The 12,533-nt window shown below is 34.3% G+C and overlaps 1 long non-coding RNA gene across 4 annotated transcripts; it reads right to left on the bottom strand.

Annotated features, from left to right (window-relative positions):
- Positions 1-3,818: 3,818 nt before the first annotated feature.
- Positions 3,819-11,123, bottom strand: LOC110929544. 4 transcript variants are annotated; one of them, XR_002587237.2, is made up of 2 exons: positions 10,979-11,123; positions 3,819-4,772 (listed from the first exon to the last, which is right to left on the bottom strand). It is a non-coding gene; the product is annotated as an uncharacterized LOC110929544 (long non-coding RNA). The 4 variants fall into 4 exon arrangements; XR_002587234.2 differs by having other exon boundaries at positions 3,819-4,800; positions 10,979-11,114; XR_002587235.2 differs by lacking the exon at positions 10,979-11,123 and adding an exon at positions 5,642-7,216 and having other exon boundaries at positions 3,819-4,800.
- Positions 11,124-12,533: the final 1,410 nt, after the last annotated feature.

Raw genomic sequence — 12,533 nt, forward strand, 5'->3', positions numbered from 1 at the left:
TATTATATGTTGTTGATTTGCCATAATGAACATAGGCTTAATAAGCAACAAGTTCTTTGAATATTATATGACATATTTGAATGTAACGTGTAAGAATCTTTAGTTCTTTGATTATTATGTTGTTAAAAATGCCGTTTTTGCGATATAATTCTTATTTTGCAATTGTGTACATATGTATGTATGCATGGTTGCTAGATGGATTCTAAAAAAGAGAAAGGGAAAAGAGAAATATGGCCAAAAGAAATGGTTTTAGAATTATGTCGGTTCCTAAACAAATTTATCACGAAGCATGGCGAACTTCCCCATTCAAATGGGTCACTCTTCAGCCAGAGTTTGAAAAAGTTATAAATCACAAATTCGCCAGTGACAAAGCTATGAAGAACAAGCATGACAGTATGAGAAAAGAGTACAACCTTTGGAAGTCACTTAAGAATGGAGAGACTGGTCTAGGTTGGAATGAAAGTACCAAGCAACTTAATTTTTCTGAATAATGGTGGAAAAGAAAAATTCAGGTGACATAATATAACTTATACAAAATTTAAATGCCATATAATATTCTAGTCATAATGATAACTAAAGATTCACCATTATATTCTGTAGGAAAACCCGAAAGTTCTAGCAATTCAAAATAACCAACCATCTATACAACTACAAGAAGAGTGGGATCAGTTATTTGGAGATGTAGTTGCTAGTGGGGAAAATTGTATGGCACCCTCTATGGATCCAACTACATTCAATGAGGTGCATGTTGAGAACCTTGAGGATGACAGTGTTGAGAACCTTGAGGATGACAATGTTGTGGGAGGTGACAATTTCTTTGGTGACTTCTTGAACGAAGTAAGTCAACATGATGCATCAACATTAAGCCCAAGTGAGGTTGCAAAGAATTTTGAAAAGTCTACTAAAGTAAACACTAAGCCTAAACCAGTTAAGATGAAACGTAAAGGGATAGAATCATTGGGAGCTTCTATACTTAAAGAACATTTAACTCAAAGTAGTATGAATCAACAACGTGCTCTAGAAATATTAGAATCAGATTCTTCCAAACTCAGTCAAAGTACTAAGTTTAGTATTGAAGCTGCTATGGGTTTACTTAGCCGGATGGTAGATGCAGGATTAATAAGAGAAGATGAGGAGTTGTGGTTATTTCCAATGGATTTATTTGAAGATCCGTGAAAAGAGAAATGTTTATAAATGTGCCACATGATCATGGTAGGTTAGCGTGGCTGCAACGAAAACAAAGGCTCACCGACTCAAGTTTTCTTTGAGAACATGTTACGAAGACATTATTGTTTCTATTTGTTTGAACTTTATTGATTTTGGATTGATTTATTGCTTTTTACCTTGATGTTTTAGTGACATGACTATATGTTAAGCTATTTATCCATTTATATTTTAGCTATTAAAGTTTTTATATGTTAAGCTTATATTGAATTTATTATCAGGGTTACAATGAATAATGAAACAAGCAAGAAGAATCACAAACTGCATTGCTATAATTTTTTGTTGGATTCAACCTATACATGTGATTTAGTTGTTGCATACTATTATAAGCATGTGTACAAGGAACCATGCATGACATCACCTCAAACGGGACAGGCTTGGATGATGGAAGTTTTAAATGGCAATCCTATACGATGTGTAAATGCATTCAAAATGCATCCAAATGTGTTTACGAAATTATGCAGAGAGCTTGAATCAAACTATGGATTGCAGTCGAGTGATAGAATGTCAACTTGTGAGAAGGTGGGGATATTTTTGTATACATTGTCATTGGGTTTATCTAACAGGGATGTTGGGGAGCGTTTTCAACTTCCCACAACCACCTGAAGGTAATATTTCGAATTACTTACACATATATTTGGAATTGTTTCATGTTACTTTTAATAAATTCTAATGCCTTTTGTTTTTTTAACTCCTTTATCAGGTAGATATTATTTGGTTGATAAAGGTTACCCAGATAGAAAAGGATACCTTGTTCCATATTCCAAGACAAGATACCATCAATCTCAATTTCAAAGAGAGCCCCCGAATAATATGCAAGAAGCTTTTAACCGTTCACATTCATCTTTACGAAGTCATATTGAGAGGTCATTTGGAATTTTGAAGAAACGATTTAAGATACTTGGTAAAATGCCCAAGTATAGCGTGCAAACACAAATTGATGTTATCATGGCTACATTTGCATTGCATAACTATATATACGTAATTCTCAAGACGATTTCATGTTTATTGCAATGGAGCAACATCCAAACTACATACCACGAGATGAACTGCATGATGTTCATAACCATGACACAAGCACTAGCGGTCTATTTGAAGGGACATCGAATGAGATGAAACATGTTCGCAACAAAATTGCTACTTTAATATGGAATGCACGACATTAATGTTTTAATAGTATTATATTATGTTATGACTGTATGTCAATAACTATATTTTATTTAATTGAAAATGACAATGTTTTATTCATTTGAGAAATAACTTATATATATATATGTGTGTGTGTGATTACGTTTAGTATTATGTTTTTTTAATTTATGCCCATTTTGGTCATTTTATACATTTTATTAAAAGCTCCAGCTACTCTGCCAAACACCTTAATATCTAAAAAGCTACAGCTACCAGCTACAAACTTCCAGCTACCAGCTTTCAGCTTCCAGCTACCAGCCACCAGCTAGTTTTGCCAAACATACCCTAAGAAGAAAGATGAATCGTCGACCGGTTGAAGCAGACCTTTGATCTATGAGAAGCTTAAAATCGAATGAATTGATTGAAGAAAAACCTTAGGGAGTTGGCGTCTTGGCGACAAAGAATTCGAATTATGATGGTTATTGCGGGGTTGTAACTAAGATCATATACTTCTAAATTGAATGACGGGTTAACACTTGAGTATTGATCGACGCTTCACATTTCGGTGTTTTGACATTTTGACTCAATTACTCTGGATTATTAGGCAATAGACTATCGGTATCAGCCTTCAATCCTATAATAAAATGCGCTCTAGTTGGATCTTGGACCAAACATTAGTAATATGCGCCACTAGTTATTTTATTAATATATATATATATATATATATATATATATAGAGAGAGAGAGAGAGAGGAAGGTTAACGTACATCACGTACGACAGGTAATTACGCACGTTCATTATAAAATCACGCACGTTATAACTCAAAAATCCAAAATCACGCATGTTGAAACACGATAATCACGCATATTGAAAACATTAATAACGCATGTTATAGAACAAATCACGCACGTTGTCGTACGTGAAGTACGTTAAGCCGTAATGTACGATATACTTTTTCTATATGTGTGTGTGTGTGTGTATATATATATATATATATATATATTAAAAATAATTCGAGCCAACCGAGTCGAACCGAACTGAGCGGACCTTTGCTCATGCTTGGTTCGTTTCAAAACGAACCGATCAGAACCGAGCGCCTTTTTCAATCGAGCTAAATCGAACGAGCAAATTCCGAACATTTTTCGATCGAGCATCGAACGAGTCTTGAGCGTCGAGCAATTTGAACAGCCCTAATGAGGGTGTATGTGAGGGGAAAAACCAATAAGTTAATAGTCACTCCATACTCACTTTTTCAAAAAGCTAATAAATCAATAAGTTGTTTCAAAAAGCTTAGCCAAACATGCCCTAAAGAAAAAAATTAGACACATTTTTGTATTCAGCTTTTTTTATTTTATTTTTACAAATGCAAATTATTAAATAAATAATAATGTGTATACCATTTAAAGCATTCGAGTGAAATGGAAGCTTAAAAAAATAAAAAGTTCCTTTTAAGAAAACCAAAAAGGGTCAACACAAGATAACACTATTGGTTGTAAATATAAAGTACAAACACACGCTTTCGAGCACATTAGTTTAACATCCTAACCTTGGGCATGTGTCAAACACAGATCATCTTCTCTTGGACTAATACATAACAAATGATAGATATAAACCCAAATATTTAAATACAATTTAACAATCATCCAAATATTTAAAATAAATAACTGAAACAATCCCCAACTTCACCAAGCTTGAGCAAACATTCCCAAACTGCTTGATGTGCATCTGTTTCCCCAGATCATCGCTCGAGGCCAAGAATCTCAACTCTGAGCAAACACAAGAAACCGACTCCAAGATCTTGAGTTTCAGTTCAGTCGGTAGCCGCATCAATAAGCAGGCGCAATGCAAGACCATCTTTCATTTTTCTCCAAAGCTTCATTTTTGGGTAGCCCACAGTCCCACATCATGTTCAAGACCGGCACCAGTTTATCTTCGTCCTGAGTGCATTCTGGTTCCTTCCATTAACCAAAGACCCATAAACCTTGCAATACTCTCCCAGGTTTTGAAATTTAATCTTGATAATTACAGTGTTATCACTGCTAGTGATGTTATAAATTGTGTAGTAAAATGAGAAGAGAGATACCAATTCCCTTTGACATGAAAGTGTAATGACATTGAAACGGGATCGATCTCCACAAACCCATATTCTGATAATACAGCATGAACTGATATCCCCGCTCTTCGACCTCCCAACATTCCCAAACTGCTTGATGTACTAGGGGCGCAGTGGAGAATCCATTAGTGACTCCAAGTGATAGAATAGATTCTTCGGGAGAAGTAGTTGTAAGCACTAACTAAGTACGTCTTTCGATTGCGAAAGAAATATATATACTAGAAGACAGTGCAGGGGAAAGGAGTCTCAGAGAGATGAGTTCTCTTAGATGCAGGGATTGGGCATTTCAACTTCACGGTTGGTTTGCTTATCAAGAGAAAAGAACGTTAAAGCTCTGCAAATAAAATGTGAACACTAGAAATAGCAGGCGCTATTCTATAAATGGCGATACACTAGAAAAAATTATATGTATATTATATTAAGAGTTAAATGTCATTTTAGTCCCTATGGTTTGGGCCATTTTGCCAGTTTAGTCCAAAGGTTTCATTTTTCGCCTATGGGTCCAAAAAGGTTTCATGTTTGCCATTTTAGTCCACTGGGTTAACTTCATCCATTTTTTATGTTAACAAGAAGGGCAATTCGATCATTTCATATGGCCGAATTGTCCTTCTAGTTAACAGTTTTACATATAAATGACCGAATTGCCCTTCTCGTTACAGAAAAAATGGATGAAGTTATCTCAGTGGACTAAAATGGTAACGGTGAAACATTGTTGGACCCACATGCGAAAAATGAAACCTTTGGACTAAATAGGCAAAAGGACCCAAACCACAGAGACTAAAATGACATTTAACTCTTATATTAAAATACCCTGGTATATGCTATTTTTACATGTATATTTAACAAATTCCTAAAATCCAGCTATTTTATAGCTATATTTTTACTATGCAGTTAATAGCGGCGCTATAGCGGTGCTATAGCGGTTAGCGGAGGTCTGGGCTTGTAGCGGTCCAAATAGCGGTTGCTCATAGCGGTTCCGCTATTAGCGGCGCTATAGCCCGCTATTTGCCGCTATTTGGAAACCTGTATAGCGGTCGTATAGCGGTCGAAGTCAAATTAGGTCAAAGTTTGAAAAAATCGGTCAAAAGTTGCCTATAAACGGACCAAATCGGTCAAAACTGGATCAGATATTAGTAAAAAATTGACCAAATCGGTTAAGTGAAACGAATTGTTACCTTAATTCGAACAAAAATCAGCTGTTGCTCCATGATTTTGAACTATTGTAGAGATAACTGATGGAGAAGAGAAGGGGAGCGGGAAAGAAAACGGCGTATGATGAAAGTGGGGATAATTAGGGTTATTTAAGTTTGGGTATTTTAACATATAACCCCCCTCCATCTTCATTAGTTTATATTTAGTCCTCATACTTGTGAATTTATATCTAAACAATATAAAATTAATGGTATATGTATATAATAATATAAAAATACATAAATTATGCATGGTATAAAAATTACCGCTATATCACCGCTATACCACCGCAATAACCTATATATCGTATAGCGGACCTTGACCGCTATCCGCTATTTTACCGCTTTAACTGCTTAGATTTTTACATGTATATTTAACAAATTCCTAAAATTCAAAAGGGTTAGCAACAAAGACGTTGGGGCTCAGATGTTAAAAGATTCCTTTTTGGGCTAAAGGGGTAAACGTGATATAACCACAGGGGTCAAAATCGTAATTTACTCTTTTTACATGTATATTTAACAAATTCCTAAAATCCAGCTACTTTATAGCTATATTTAATCGCTATTCGTAGTTAAAAAAACCTGAAATCCCGCTATTTTTTGCTACATACCCTGTAGCGACCTTCGACCTATACGCTACACTGCTCACTATAGCTACCGCTATTGACAACTATGGCATCTATAAACAGCCTGTAGATGGGAGTTACTTTCCTACAGATTTTTCAATAAAGATAGGAGTAGAATGAATCTAGCTATAACTGTATCCAAAATATCAGAATAAATTTAATTAATAGAAAAAACTAATATGTGGCATAATTGATTTTGATCTTATAAGACAGAATATAATGAATCTAGCTGTGGTTGTACAGGAGTCCACACACAACCATTATACTCTTTTCCAAATTAAGTTATATCAAAGAGTAAATAATAATATGGTTCCGAGAATATATCTTAAAGTGCTATTTCGAACACTAGATTTCAAATATTTCTCCTTTTACCACTTTAGGCTATTCTAACTCGGGTAGCAAAATCTTATGCAACGAAAATAACATTTTCTTATATTCAAAACAGTCATTTGATTAACATACTAGTCTTAAGCTACCCGCGTTGCGGGTCAGTGGGCATAAAAACGTGCTACCAACGTTGAGGAGATGGGACGTAAAACTATGCAAAGTAGCATCAAACGAAAACAAAAACTGGGTAAAGCATAAAAAAACACGAATTTCCAACACAAAGTGACTTACATGACGTAAAACGTAGAAGAAGTCGAATTTACAACGATGCGTATCAGAAAGTGGAGGGGGTAAAAACCTTAAAAGACCAAATGTGACCACCAAATACGAATGAAAAAAACCCTAAAGGGCCAAATGTGACTATCAAACATTGTGCTAAATAGTAATGAACGATGAACAATTCCAAGAAAAACGTAAAACAAAAACTAATAAAAAAACTAAAATTATTTAACCTTTGTGACACAAATTATAAAAACTAAAGTATTGTTACAAAATGAAAAATCCTAATGCCAAAAAAAAGGAAAAAAGAAGAAGACAAAAAATATACTATTCCTCCGTATGTTATTAAAATTAAAATTGAGAGATTTAATAATAATAATAATAATAATAATAATAATAATAATAATAATAATAATAAAAAGGATAACAAAATATTTTTATATATAACATTAAAATTGAAATTAAGAGATTTATAGATAATAATAATAATAATAATAATAATAATAATAATAATAGTAACAGTAATAATAAGGATAAGAATAACAAAATATTTTTAAATAAAAATAAAAATATAATTGTAAAGTTGAAGGAGAAATTGCCACATGGCATTAATTGTAGTCTTTTATTAATATTTAGATTGAAAAGAAACTTTTTTTCAATAATATTACTAAGATATATTTCTTTCCTCTTCCTCTGTTTTCGGTTCCAACCAGTTGCAGTCTTGCGACACGAAATAGTTGATCTGGACACTGGAAGAAAATCCCTAACCAATACCTACAAATAACCTTATAGTATTTTCTACAGATATGCAAGTTTTTCAGTAGAAACCGCATACTCTATCGTTTGATTAATGAACATGACACAAGCATCAATTTATGTGAAGAAAATGATCCATTTTCTCCCGTTAGCACTAACCAATGAAGTAAATACAACCAAGGTTTAAAAGAACGGAAACGAGTTTTGAGGCGTTTTCCCTTCGCCTCACGAGGCGTAAGCCTCGAAGCGAAACGAGGCGTAAGGCCGAGGCGGTATTAATAAATAAATATAAAAATTATATATATTATAAAAATAATATTACTTGCTAATTTCGTCATCAATTCATCAAAAAAACATACATAAAAAAGACATGAAATGCTTGAAATTGACACAAAAAGTCAAAAACATCAAAAACAACTATGAAAATCCCATGAGGCGCACCTGAGGCGCACCCTTTCTTAGCGCCTCAGTCCCTCTGAGGCGCATATGCAGTAAAAACCCCTTGAGGCGCGCCTCAGACTCGTTTTTTAGCCGTTTCGCCTCGAGGCGCGCCTTGAGGCACACGCCTCAAGCGTTTTTTAAAACCATGAATACAACACATAACTTAGCAAAACTTTCAGTGTGATAAAAATTTCACATTCTATCAATCAGACTTTTTAGGCTATGAGTGTAGATATGGAGGAGACGGTTATGATGATTAAGAGAAGAAAATGAACTGATTCTTGTAATTTTTTCTTTTTGATAAATATTATTTAAATTAATTTAGAGTATAATGTATTATACCGCTAGATCGAAGTCATTTTTCTTAAAGGATATAGACTAAAGACAGGAAAACCAAACTACTACTAGATATCCATCCTATTTGAGAAAAAGAAATGCAAAAACTATCGAGCAACAAAAAAGGACTTTTCAAATTAATATAAATGACGTGAGATTGAGGTGCGCTTGAGGCTAAAAGAGAAAGGGATCAAGTTCGTTACAATAGTCAACCATGACTTTACTTAGAGTGCAAGAAACAATTTATGAAGGCTTAAACAAAGTAGTTCACATGGTAGCTACCACAAGCGGCGCAAGCATTACATCAACGAAAGAAAAAAACACAGAATGCAATCATGCGTAATGTGTGGCGTGTGGCGTGTGGCGTGCGGCATGTACATAGACAGTATTAAATATAAAACGAATACACATTCATTATAACACGACAAAATAGAATTGCGCATTCGTTAGTTACTTACGAGATGTACGGAACAGTATCACAAATATATAGTTATAAATATATTTTTGTGTGTATATACATAGAATGACGCTGAACGCCATTAATAACTTACGTATGCAACTGAAATGACAATCTATATTAATCACCAGTTTACCATATTGCAGTAGCTTTTGCTACAAGTGGGATTTTACCAGGTATGTTTGTTCGTAATTTATATTCATGTTATAAGTTACGTGGTAAATGTAGTAGACGGCATGGCAGTTAAAAAATGGGGCACAAGCATGGCGTCAGTCAAAAAAAAAACAATGGCATGCGTAATGTGGCACACACCATTTTCATAGACCATAAAAAGTATACAAAACAAACCACACTTTTATTTCAAAACGACAAAATACGATTGCGTAACTGTCAGGGCCGGCCCTGGAGGTGGGCGGGGAGGACCACCGGCCAGGGCCTGTGATTTCGTAGGGCACGTAATTTTAAAAAAAAAATCTGATATTATACATGCAAAAAAAAATTAATAGGTATAGCCAAACAAATACTAACATAACATAGGCCCACTTACAAAAACAATCATATGGTTTAGATTAGTTAGCCCATTGGGATTAGGTCAGTGAGCCCAATACCCAAATGATTTTAAAAACTAATAAAAACAATTAGTCCATGTTGGGCGGCAACTAGTGCCCTGTGGATATTGATACGTCGTATAGCGGGAGAGTAAGAGACAGACCTGGTTCGACGAAGAACTCACAGAGTCTGCACCCACAGAAGCCACGGAGTCTTCACTCTTTTGTTCTTCGATTGTTCTTCGATTTCAGTCTTGCATGCAACCACGGGCCACCACGCATAGAGTCTGTTCGACGAACTCAGTCTCACGATCACGGATCACGTATTCATGTAAACATCAAATCATCAATCGTCAATCGGCCCTTGTTCAGTACCTTAGTTGTTATGTTTTGTTTTTGGTCGAATTCACTCATTCAGACCCTTATTAGTTATTAATTATTATGTTTCTTTTTTTCGAATTCAGGCCCTTGTTTAGGCGATTAGTTGAATTCATGCCCTTTTTCTGTTGTCTTGAAGACTAAATTGTTGGTAATTTATACAAAAACGATTGTCAAATTCAGGCCCGTATTCCTTTTTTTTTTTTTGTCGAATTCAGGTATGATTTAACCTGTGATTCTGTGAAGAGTTGATTCACCAATTTGCTATCAAGAATGCAAGGAGGGCTTCACGAATAATTGGTTAGCTATTAACTTATTAGTTTTTACGGTATGTCACTCAGGGGGTGTTTGGGGTTCCTTCTCTTTCAACTTATTGACTTATTTGAGGCAAAAAGAACTTTTCAAAGTGTTTGGAATTCCTTTGTGTGTGAGTAAATAAGTCAATAAGTCAGGAAATCCTGACTTATTATTTCTCAAATAAGTTGAAAAGTCATTTTCAAAAGGAAAGCCAAACATGCGCTCATTCGAATACTATATTTTGTATTTTGTTAATTGCATTGTTTATCGAATGCTATATTTTTGTCAACCGTTCATGGTTGTATGAAAAACTAGTTTAAATTATTTATTTCGTTAAGGCCCGAGGGCACGGTTTTTTCGAGCTCGAACAGGGTAAAGGAATTCTCAGGGCCGACCCTGGTAACTGTTACTCGTCAACTCAGGGCATGGATCAAAACCGAATTATGGAAACATATATTTTATACATACGCTATTAGTCACTTGTTTACCACTTAAATAAAGTTATTAGTAAACAGCAGCACTTAACCTTCAAGTTAGAAGTATACTTGTTAACTAAGAGTCTAAAAGGTCAAAAACTAGAAATAAACATAATAAGTCATAAGCAATAAGGATAGCATAGCATACATTTACAGATAAGAAAACCAGAAAATGCCCATACCACAGATCATCAATTAGGGTTCCAAAATTCTAACAACACAATGCAGATACACAAACAAAACCAGAAGATCAATTAGCATACAGTTAATGTCCCAAATTTGGCCAGTTAGGGTTTCAACTAAAACAGCTTGAAACGAGAGATTTAACACGCTGAAATCGATATACATACACATACAAAACTTGATTTAATCTTTAAGAGTGCGCGATTGAAGAGATATACCTTAATTTTCCAATCGATTGGAGTACCAAGAACCAGCCAACGGAGAAACCCTAGCTAACCCACAATCCAAAACCCAAAACATTCAAGTCGGGTAATGTAATGGGTGGGGTATTCGGATTTCGGACCTTACATTTCCTACATATACATTTCTAATTCAGGGAATAGTGCCAGGCAAGCACTACATATACATTTCTAAAACTTAGAGGAATAGTGTATAACTCTTAATTTTATTTCCCGTTTAAAATTATGCTTTCGTCCTTTATTTAAAATTGCGTTTTTGCCCCCAACTTAAAATAAAATTATCATTTCCCCTAGCTCAAAATTACGCTCTTGCCCTCGGTTCAAAAACTCACTTTTAATTTTGTTCCCAGTTTTAAATTACGGTTTCGCCCTTCGTTTAAAATTACATTTTTGCACCCAGTTCAAAATAAAATGTTGTTTTTTCTTCTAGCTCAAAATTACAATTCTGCCCTCAGCTCAAAATTACGTTTTTGCCCACAGTTCAAAATAAAATTATGTTTTTCCCCCTAGATCAAAATTATGATTTTGCTCTGAGTTTAAAATTATGATTTCGCCTCCAGTTCAAAATATAATTTATGATTTTGCCCTCTGTACAGATATACATGTTATGAGAGAGAAATATTCGGCTTATTGTCCCGCAACGTGGGCGGGACAAAAACTAGCTAGTTTACACATGTATACTTTTTTAGTAAAAAAAGTTTACCTGATTTCTGTAAAAAGGATAAAGTTTATGAGGAGCATCAGAATAGAAATATTACGACGACACGACGTTATTTAATTTTAGAGTAAAGTCCTTTTTGAATCCCTGTAGTTTGTGCATTTTAACTATTTGAATCCAAAAATTAAACATGTCTTGATTTGAGTCCCTGTGGTTTGTATTTTTAACCTTTTGAATCCAAAATGCATACCTCATCCAAATCATGGACTAAAAGGGTTGGATTCAAAGGGTTAAAAATACAAACCACAGGGACTCAAATTAAGATAAGTTTGGTTTTTGGATTCAAATAGTTAAAATGCACAAATCACAGGGACTCAAAAAGGACTTTACTCTTAATTTTATAAATTAAGAGTAATAAGATAATTAACTTTAAAAATCAATTTGACTGTAAAATAGAATGATTGTATTGTTATTTAAGTTATGGTGTTTTAACACTATCTGGGAATGATTGTATTGTTATTCCAAATGTTAAAACACCACGGCGTGAATAGCAATACAATCATTCTAGATGTTAAAGCACCATGTGTGAGTGCATTGGTAACGCCCCAAAATCCAAATCTTTATATTCGCTAGAATGTTTTCCATGTTATAGCAGGAAATAAAAATAACTAGGCTATTTAACCTAGTTATTTACTTAATTAAACAAGTAAGGATAGATTTTTAACCTTACAACACAATTTCCATACTAGAGGGACCAAAGTTGTACAAATTGAAAGAGTTTATATAAAAATAAAACAAAACCCCAAACACACACACTGGTGTGGGTGTTGGTGTCGACAGAAACAAGAGAGGGAGAAGGGAAACCCTCTAACATAA

This window comes from Helianthus annuus, chromosome 16, assembly GCF_002127325.2.
Source record: "Helianthus annuus cultivar XRQ/B chromosome 16, HanXRQr2.0-SUNRISE, whole genome shotgun sequence".
NCBI classification, from domain to species: Eukaryota; Viridiplantae; Streptophyta; class Magnoliopsida; order Asterales; family Asteraceae; genus Helianthus; species Helianthus annuus.